The 10146-nt window shown below is 50.8% G+C and overlaps 1 pseudogene across 1 annotated transcript; it reads right to left on the minus strand.

Moving 5' to 3' along the window:
* Positions 1-1096: 1096 nt before the first annotated feature.
* Positions 1097-9323, minus strand: LOC310922532 (receptor-type tyrosine-protein phosphatase mu-like; annotated as a pseudogene). The gene is made up of 8 exons: positions 9182-9323; positions 8585-8725; positions 7910-8190; positions 6072-6248; positions 5858-5993; positions 4406-4571; positions 3684-3783; positions 1097-1107 (listed from the first exon to the last, which is right to left on the minus strand). The product of its transcript is annotated as a receptor-type tyrosine-protein phosphatase mu-like (transcript).
* Between the last annotated feature and the right edge of the window lie 823 nt (positions 9324-10146).

Here is a 10146-nt window from a genome sequence, read left to right on the forward strand (position 1 = left end):
TTGTCCTCTAGACATGACTTCTTCTCTTTGAAGGAGCCTCTCTGTTTTGAATAACCTCTGGCCCTGGTGGTTATTCCTGCTGCTTTGTCTCTACCTTTTGATACAGGAGCTCTGAAGGACTGCCTTAACTCATTGCAGAATTGTGGGACCATGCTGCTTTATTTCCCCTTTTTGATGCTGATTAAGATATCCCTGGGCTTTTCAGTATTTACTAATTATACAATGTCATGGGAACAAAGCATATTGCAGCTGTCCCCAGCAGGCAGCTCTTTCCTGGGAACATGCTTGGCCCATATTTCCTGCACAGAGCTCAGTTCCTCATCTTCCTCCAGTCTCGTGGTGCATGTGGAAAGCCACACACTTGACACCTTGCTTGCTTCTGCCTGGTATTGCAAACCATTTATAAGAATGCTTGAAGACCAACAGCAGTAGCACTATACCCTGCCCTTTTCTTTTATTTGGGATTTCTGTTCCCAAAGGTGTATCCATGGTGCATAGAGATCTGCATCCCTCCTCTGAAGCAGGGCCGCTGTGGCCGTACCTTGGAGAATCACAGAATCACAGAATGAGCTGAGTTGGAAAGGACTTACATGGATTATCGAGTCCAAATTTTGCTGTGCACAGGACTTCCCCAAGAGTCACACCATGTGCCTGAGAGCATTGTCCAAACTTCTTGAGCTCTGTCAGGTTTGGTGGTGTGTTCACTTCTCTGGGGAGCCTGTTCCAGTGCCCAACCACCTTCTGGGTGAAGAACCTTTTCCTAATATCCAATCTAAGCCTCTCCTGATACAACTTCAGGCCATTCCATTTGGTCCTGTCACTGATCACTACAGAGAAGAAACCAGTGTCTGGAAGGTCTTCTGCCTGCAGCTGGAAGTCAGTGCTTGCACCCACACCTGCCCCTCCCCAGCATGATGCTCTCCAGGAATGGCATCTGGCTTGCCAGCCCTCCCCTGACATGGAACACACACAGCTGCTGGTGCCAGAGTGACCCTTGCCCCATGAGCATGACAGCCAGGGGAAAGGGCCCTGGGCTGTGAAAACCCCTCATGGGCCATGCTGCCATGAAGTTCTCTCAGAGGAGGCCTTGTGGGTTTCAGTGTCCAGCTGGAGGCACCAAAGCAGAGAGAGAGTCAGTGAAGGGCCTGGGGAGGAAGTCAGTACAGCAGGAGCCAATTTCTGTGCCTAGGATGGTGCCACAAGAGCAGCACTGTCCTTCCTCCAGCTGGAAGGGAACCAGGCTGTGCCCCAGTGTCAGCCCAGCCTCAGCCCTCCTGGCCTGGAAGGTCCAGACAAGTAGAGTCTCACTGACCAGGCACCTGGGAAATGGCTCCTGTGACTCTGGGCTGGGACAGAGGCACAGAGGCAGTGCAGGGAGCTGGCCTGTCCCCGGGCTAGGCTGCAGCTGGGCTGGTCTGAAAGCTGGATGTTCATCTGGATGTTTGAGCTCACACACAGCTCTCAGGGGTTAATATGAGCTTGTACTTAGTTTTATGACCCCAAACTAGTGGCCACAAATATGCCAGAGTCACCAGCAAGCCCATTCCTAGCCTGGCAGGCCCTGCCAATCATGGCACGGCTGCTAAATGGAAACCTGCAGTGTTTCAAATGCTCAAGGATGGGGCTGGACTGGATGGGCCTTTGAGCAACTTAGTCTGGTGAGTGGCATCCCTGCCCAAGTAGCAGGGGTGGAACTCGGTGATCTTTAATGTTCCTTCCAACCTAAACCATTCTTTGATTCTATGAACTATGTGTGTCACTGCCTGCTGCTGCACACTCACAATCTGAGTGTGGGATCTGGCTGCCAGGAGGGGCGTAGGAAGAAAAGGCATTCCATTCTCTCTTCCAGTATGTATCAGGCCTTTCCATTGGACACATGCATTCCAGAGTTCCTTCAGCACTGACACCCAGGATCCATGGTCAGCACCTTTGACCTGAGGATGAGCCAGGTCCTGATGACTTGGGCAGAGAAGGTCCAAGGGGACCTGCCAGGACCCTCAAGTGCCAGCACTTGACAGCAGCAGGTCCTGCCCCTCAGCTGGCACATATCTCTCATGTTGTCATGCACTACTGGACTCCCACTGCATCCTAAATCTGCTCCAGTCTTGCAGTCACCCCACAACTTTACTCCTGCCAGCACTGGGTCTCACTTATGTGGGTCAATCCCTTCCCAGCATCTGTACCATGCAGAGCAGATTCCTGTACCATGAAACTGGGCTCCTTTTTGCTTCCCACAGGATGAATCTCTGCTCACAGGGTTCACCCACGGAGCCCAGCACTTCTTTGCTAAAACCTGCTTTGAGATCTGAAAGAAGCCAGGAGCAACTTGGCTGAGCAGCAGCTCAGAGATACCTGAGAGGAGCAGGAGAGGAGGACAGTGCTGCTGCTCAGGTGTCATGAGGCAGGCAGGAGTGACTGCATCTTGGTGGTGGTCCAGAGCTGCTCCTGGCCTGGCTCTGCCCCTCAAGACAGATGAGGAGCCCAGGACCAGCAGTGTCCCCAGAGAGCAGGAGCCTCCACGATGAGTATCTAGGGACACCCAGTGTCTCTTCTTCCTGCTTAGCACGACCCTGACAGAGCTCATAGGCCCATGTCCCCATCAGGATCCTAGAGCTGACCCTCCAGGACCAGGCCACCAAGCAGGGCCACCTAGTCACAGCTCCGGTAGTGTCCCATACTGTCCCAATGTCCCATTGACATTGCTGTGTGCTTCCAGCCTTGCAGGGTTCATGGGCTTTGTGCCCCCTGGCCAGTTCCTTGTTAGCACAGGCTATCTAACAGCCACCAAGTGGGATCTGCTTGACTTTAGCCAGATGACCCCAAAGAAGACCTCAGCAGCTGCAAGTTCCATAGCAGTAATCCCAAATCCAGCCTCTGACACCTTAACCACCCCTCTGTGCCTCCCCTGCATCCAAGGCTACCCCAACAGCAAGCACCCAAAGAGTTGCTCAGTGTCTGTGCCCAAAATGCAGGCAACTGGAAATCCCCTTTCCTGCCCCAGAGCTGACTCAGCACTCTGGGGAGGCTGTTTTCCAGCACATGGTCCCTTTCCTCATTTGAGCCAGCCAGCACATGCAGGGAGAGTAGCCTGGCTCCATGAACTTGTGAACAGCCCTGACCACTGCCCCCTGTGAGAGGTTAATGAAAGCAGCTCATGTACAGGTGCTGGCTGTTCTGTGCTGCTCCCAGCCAGAACAGGGGTTTATGATGCTTCAGTTGTGGATTTTTTTTCAGCAGTTTTGATGTACTGCATATATGCAGATCATTTGTCCACCTGGATGCAACAAACTCCAGAGTGGTGTTCTTGCAGGGAAGGCTGGAGTCACAAGCAGAGTCTTCCCTTCTCCTTTTGAGCTGCTGAGAGGTAAAGATGTGGCTCTTGGGGTTCCTAGTGGACTGGGAGGCTCAATGTTTGAGTCTAAGTTTAGAATCCTTGTGAGTGACCCACAGCCACTGAAACTCATGGCCAGGTTGTCTCAGGCTATGGGTCCCAGCCTGCTACCTCTCCTTCATATTCACCTTCCCATGACCGAGGAGAAGCAGAACCCTTGAGACTGGACCCTTGAGCAGAACCTGTCAGTGTCATGCGCTGGGGAGGGAAGCAGCAGGAAAGCATAATTTCCCCTGCTGCTATCAGCCACTGGATTTTAGAATAGGAGACTGTCCAGCCCTGTCAGTGTTACCTGGCAGGATCCCTGGCCTGCAGTTCTTGGGTTGGTTTCTGGGTTTCTCTGCTTCCCTGCATGGCAGGAGCTGGAACAACTCAGAATATCTCTGCAGGGCCTGTAGAGATGATTCACCCAAGTCAGTCCTGCCTGTCAGCACCTCACCTTCTTGAGCCACTCCAGAGAAATGATCCCCCATTTCCATCCCACTGCTGGGAAGGGGAGTAGGCAGGGGGTTGGTGTTGCTAATCTCCTCAGGGTAGGAGGTCATGATTTATGCCAGAATGTTGAACTACCCTGACCTGAGGCCTGGTCAAGGCCTGGTTTGAGGCCTTGTCAGGGCCTTGGAGCCATGACGCAGATAAAATTCTTTTAGGGTTGTGGCGCAGTTAAAAAGAGTTCTTAAGGTGTTTGGGAAAAGTATTAAGGTTTGAAGGTCACTGGGTGAAGTAGTTAATAAACACGTGTTGGGCCACCTTAATTGTAACTAAAATAATGTCTGTTTGCATTCTTTCTCTCGCTGTATGCCAATGACTGAGCTATCTGAACTGTAAACTATATAGAAGTGTATAAAAGATGCCATTTCTCTCGAAATAAAGGAGTTGCGCAGTTTTAATCACATTGATCGGACCTGCGTTGCTCTGTCCAGTCCTCCCTTTTTTTTATCAAGGTTTCCCTGGCAAGAGGTTGGCATCACAGATGAGCCCTCACAGCACCAGTGCACCATCCCCTGGTGGTACCTTGAACTCCTCCTCTAGGACATGGCTGTGGCCTGAGGTCTCATCTTCTCGAAGGGAGTGGACAAGGGTGGCGATGCTCTCCACTGGGACCCCGGTGTTGCTGCAGAGCAAGCCTTCAGAGTTGTTGCTGCAGAGCAAGTGCCTCATACAGGAAGCTGTACTGCTCCTGCATGGGGACACGGGTCAGCTGCATGGTCTGGAGCCAGTCCAGGAGGAACTTTGGAACCCCAGATCACCACCTGTCATCAAACTGTGCCAGAAGTGAGCTGTGTTCATCCTTTACCTTGCTGCTGGGGATCCCTGAGGCCAGACACTTATCCCTGCAGACAGCCCTGCTTTGGGACACAGCCAGCAACTCCAGCAACCCAGATAAAAACATCTTCCTGAGGTTTAATGCTCCCTCTCAGACCAGACCCCTGCTCTGGGGTAGGCAGCCTGAAAAACCTATGGACTAGTTAGACCTTGTACAAGCAGCTGGTTGGTCCAGCCTCAGCTAGTTTTCTCCAAAGGAACCCAGCACTAAGCAGATCACAGGGACACAGCCCCTAGGCCAGGACACTGCTGCCCAGGAGATGCCAAGAGGGCAGACATCCTGAAAGCCTGATGGACAGGTGGACTCTCATTCATTTTACTTGCCTACAAGACAGCCCTTCTGTATCAGGATGATCGATTCATACAAATGCTGATGCTTTAGAGAGTCTCAGGGAAGTGCAGTTTCCAGCTGGATTTGGACACAGCATTGAAAAAAGATCCTTCACTCTCTATCACCTGGTAGCCCTAGTCCCTGTGGCTAGATCATGAACAGCATGGCTAATGTGGCTTTGCATGCCACATCCCTGGGAAGGGTGGTGTTGATAGGAAGGGGTTAAAAGCAGAATAATGGCTTTTTGTTCAGAAGGAGCATGGTGGATTCTCTTAAGTGGCCTTACAGTTGGGAATACCATGGTCTGGAAAATGACAGTGTGAGAAATCCTATATATTGTGTATAAACAGCCTAGTGCTGTTTATCTTCTGTCTGCTTTGGGGAGTAGAATCTGTGTGGAGAGAATGTAGGTGTTTACAGAGACCTGGAGACCATTGTTATGGACATGGCTGAGATCCCTGTTTTGGGAGAGATTAAAGACCAGATATCATAAAAACACAGAGGAGATCACAGCCCAGCTGGTAAACTACATGTGCACAGGCCTTTGTTAAATGGGTGAAAAGAGCAGCCCCACTGTCCCCCAGGATGGACTGAGCCTGATGGTGCTGGTGTTCCCACTTACGTGTTACCTCCTGGGATCCTCCAGCTAGCTTTGGGATCCTCCAGCTAGTGAGGTAATGAAATAAATTTACTCGTGGCATTTCAGCCATGGTTTTGTGGTTGCTCTTGCCACCTGTCTGTGTCGACTCCCACAGGTGGGAATTAGATCTGCAGCCAGAAGTGTGGAGGGAGCAAATACCTCTCCTCACCTTGGTCTGCACCATGCTGACCCGCTGCTCCCGCAGCTGCTGCACACAGCGAAACACATCTACTTTCCCCTCAGCCTTCCCCATCTTCAAGAGGAAGTCCAGGGCGATGAAGGTACCTGTGCGCCCGATCCCTGCACTGAGGACACAGAAAACAGTGAATCAGAGCTGCCCCTGCTGGCTGTGCCCCAGCACCCAAACACCCCCAGCCTGGTACCTGCAGTGCACCAACACGGGTCCAGCAGGTGCTTCCAACACCCTCTTGTTCACCACCTCCACCAAGCACAGGAGCTGAGATGGGTTTCTGGGCACCCCATGGTCTGGCTTTCACAACCTGAAACCCCAGTTTCAGGTAGTGAAACTGCTCCACTGCTCTTGGGAGAGCACAGCCTGCCTGAAAAAAGGGAGAGATGGCTGGCAACGGGGAGCTGGAAGTGACCAGGAAACTTGTGTGAAGTGACTGCATGCCAACAAGGAGAGAGCAGTGGAGAAAACTACTTCAGAGGGGTACCAGCACAGAGTGCTCCCCCCAGCACCCACACCATGCTCCACTAGAGCTCCTCCAACAGTAAAGGGCAGATTCATCCATCACACAGCCACGATGTTCTCTGCTTCATCATGCTGTGAACAGTGAATGCAAAGCAGGAAAAGCAGCTTGTGCCCTAGAGGAAAATGATAAAAATCACAGCTTAGGGATTTCCAGAGTCATCAAAAAGCCCTGGCTTGCCCAGAAAAGATATACCCTAAGGCTGTTACTACACTAATGTGAATGAAGCCACTGGTTACCAGTCCATTGTGATTTTCCCTAAACATCACATTCAGTTGGCATGAGCTAATGCTACATCTACCATCAGGTGTTCTTGGAGCTTTATGTTTCAGATACATACTGCTCTGGGCAAGACAAAAAATGACAGGAATATGCATAACTGTAATTTCTTTATATTGTGTGCATTTTCCCTCCTTGCAGCTCCTTCAGTTTCTGCCCTTTATCTGAAGTGTAACTTCTGCAGGAGCACACATCTTGGGAAATGACCTTATGTAGGTTTTCTTAAACCACAAACTACCTGTCCAGGTTTAAGACTACAAGTGACCAAGGAGCTTCAGTGTGGACCTTCTGCAGATTCATTCAGGTGACAGGCAGGCAGCTGTCCCATCATCCTGGATGTGCAGAGATTCCATTTTACACGCTTTATCAGCTTTTATACCCTTTATAATCACCTCACCCAAGCCCTCAAAAATCTACAATATTCCTATGTGCAACACCAGTCCAGACTCATTTGAGGTGACCACTGGCATTGACTTACTGCCTTTTCCTCACACAGAAACCTGGGGCCTCAGCACCATCTGACTCCCACTGCTGAGTTTGAGGGTCTTTCCAAGTAATTACTGACTTGTGAGATCCTCCAGACGCGTCTCTAAAAATGGTCAAGGCATCAAGAGGCCTTTTGCTCTGAACACTCTCCAATGCCAATTTAAATTGAGCATCCGAATTGAAAATTTTGTGGGCAGGCCGATGAATCGAAATTTGACCTGAGTAGCTATCTAGAGTGAACTGCAACGCTTCATTCTCCTGAAGCAGGGGTTCCCACATTGCCTTAGTAATTTGGCCCAAATTGAGTCTGATTGGCACGTGGATGCACTCAAAATCGCATCCGGTCAGTTCTCTAATCTGGACTCCGCCCTTCTGGATTAGATCTGCCATCAACTCTTGTGGCCACATCATTCTCTTGGACCTTTGATGGCTAAGAAAGACCCACTCTATGATTAAGAGAGGATCTCTCTCGCCTCGGTCCTTCCTGGGGATGGTGACAACTCCCTTGTCCTACTGGCAGATTACCCCATAAAGGTGTGGCAGATTTTCTAGGATGATAAACTTGAAGGGCAAGTCAGGGTCACACCGACTCGCCTGCCTTGTGGACATCACAGTCTGAGCCTTCTCTAAGGCCTTCTGTGCCTCCGAGGAGGTGACCTAGGGGAACTCAGCCCCTCTCCCCCTTTCAATAAATTGAAAAGGGGAGCCAGGTCTTTGGTAGTTAGACCCAGCCAAGGCCTCACCCAATTTAAAGCCCCACACAGTTCGTGGACATCTGCAAGAGTCTCAATTTTGGTTTTAATAGCCAATTTTTGTGGAACAATTGTCCGCTTGCCGATTTCCAGCCCTAGATACTTCCAAGGCAGCATCTTTTGAATTTTCAACTCTTGCAGCTTGAACGCTGCAGCAACCCATGCAGTCACTGTAAGGTCAAGAGTGTGGGCCAACAGGTCATCGTTCGGGGCACACACGAGTACATCATTCATGTAATGATGGATGATGGCCTGGTGTGCGGCTCCACGGACTGGGGACAGCAAGGAGGAGATGTATCACTGGCAGATCACAGGGCTGTTCTTCATGCAAAGCGTGGGGCATCATTGGAGTGTAGGGGAATTTGGAAGAAACAGTCTTTGATGTCAATGACGGCCAAATTCCAATCTTTTGGTAGCATGGTTGGGGAAGGCATCCCTGGCTGAAGAGACCCCATATCTGCAATTACTGCATTAATTTTTCTGAGGAGGTGGAGGAGTTGCCACCTGGTCTTATCAGATTTTTGGATGATAACCACCGGGGAGTTCCACAGGGAAGTGGTCTCCTCGATGTTGCCCTTTTGGAACTGCTCCTTAACGAGCTCGTTGAGCGCCTTCAATTTTTGTTTTGAAAGCAACCACTGTTCCACCACACTGGTCTATCAGTACGCCAGTTCAGTTTCTGGATGGGGTGTTCCTCAGTGGCTGTTGCCCAAAATTTTTTGGGAGGGTCTGGTATGTCAATTGTGATCCCTCCACTGGGGTCCCACTGGGCCATCAGGTCTCTTCCCCCCAGGGGTGCCTCGTAATCTAAAACAAAAGGACAAAGAGTCACCAATTGTCCTTTCGGCCCTTCAGTTTGCACCACGCTCTTCAATTCACATGCCAATTGTAGACCCCCTACACCTTTGACAAGTCCAGCTATGTTTTGCAAAGCCCAATGTGACGGCCATAAACTTTCGGGTATGATTGTCACATCTGCCCCCGTGTCCAGGAGACCCTCAATGACTTTGGTCTCCCCACCCACTGTCATTTTGCAGGTTTCTTTGGGCTTGTCTTCCCCAGTGACCCTGATCGTGTTTGCACTCAGGGCACCCCCAGTTCCCTCTGCCTCATACGAATCTGGGACAGGGATCACTTGGGCAATAATTTGCCCTTTGGGGAGGAAAACCGGTGGGTTGATACAGTGCAGCCATAGGACAAATCTCTCAGGGTTCAATGTCAATTTCCCTGGAGCAATTTCAATTTCTTGTGGGGTGAATTTACAATCCCCAACAACGACATATTTGCCTTTGATGGAGTGCCAGGTAACTCTGTCCTTTGTGACGACTGCTGTGCGCCAATCGCGATCCCTCAGGAGCAGTGGCTCAACTAAGCTCAGGCGAAATGGTTCAGTCATGCAGGTCATCGTCAAAGACGCTTCTGGAGGAGGCAAAATAAGATGGGGTGTCACATCATGTGGGCGATCTTCCAAAGGAGGATCCAGCATCACGTCCAGAAAAGTCTCACTAGGTGGAGGATTCTGAGGAGAATCCTGAGTCTCTGCTGCAGAGGAAGAAGTCATGGGAGAGGAGGTGTTAGATCTTCTCCTGGCAGCATTCCCTTTCCCTTTCCCTCCCCCCTTGGCTCGGACCACCTGATTTGTGTCTTCGCGCTGGGTGGTCCTGCGCTCATCCTTCAGATTTTTGATAGCTCTTTCAGTGGGGGTTTCCCTCCATCACCCCCTTTTCTGCCACCCCTTTCTCCTTCCAGAACTTGTCGAACTCACGCTTGAGGGGACATTGCTGACACCAGTGTCCCCTCCTCCCACACAGTGCACAAGGCCTGTCAGCAAGTCCCTGATAAGACCGCCTCATTTGGCCTGGTGTGTGCAGGACGGATGGTGTCATGGGCCTTTCGGCTGCGGTGGTCATCCAGTGTTTGATCCTCCTCCCTTGACATGGCAGGGCCATCATTGATACTATGTCTCCAACTACTTGCAGCATATCCTGAAGTGTGGGAGGAGGTTTCCTTGGCAGTGTCATAATTGCTGCTTTGCATCTCTCATTGGTGTGAGAGAATGCCATCTGCTCAAGGACCTCTTCCCTCATGTACGCTTTCTTCACCTGCTGCTCTTTGGCAGCAGTGAGTTGCTCTATGAACTGCAGGTAGGGTTCTGCCAGACTCTGAAAGATATCTAAATAGTTTTGGAGGGGGCCAAGGGGCCGCATTTTCAAAAACACTTTCTCTGC

The sequence above is a fragment of the Zosterops lateralis genome (assembly GCF_965231275.1).
Source record: "Zosterops lateralis genome assembly, chromosome: Z".
NCBI classification, from domain to species: Eukaryota; Metazoa; Chordata; class Aves; order Passeriformes; family Zosteropidae; genus Zosterops; species Zosterops lateralis.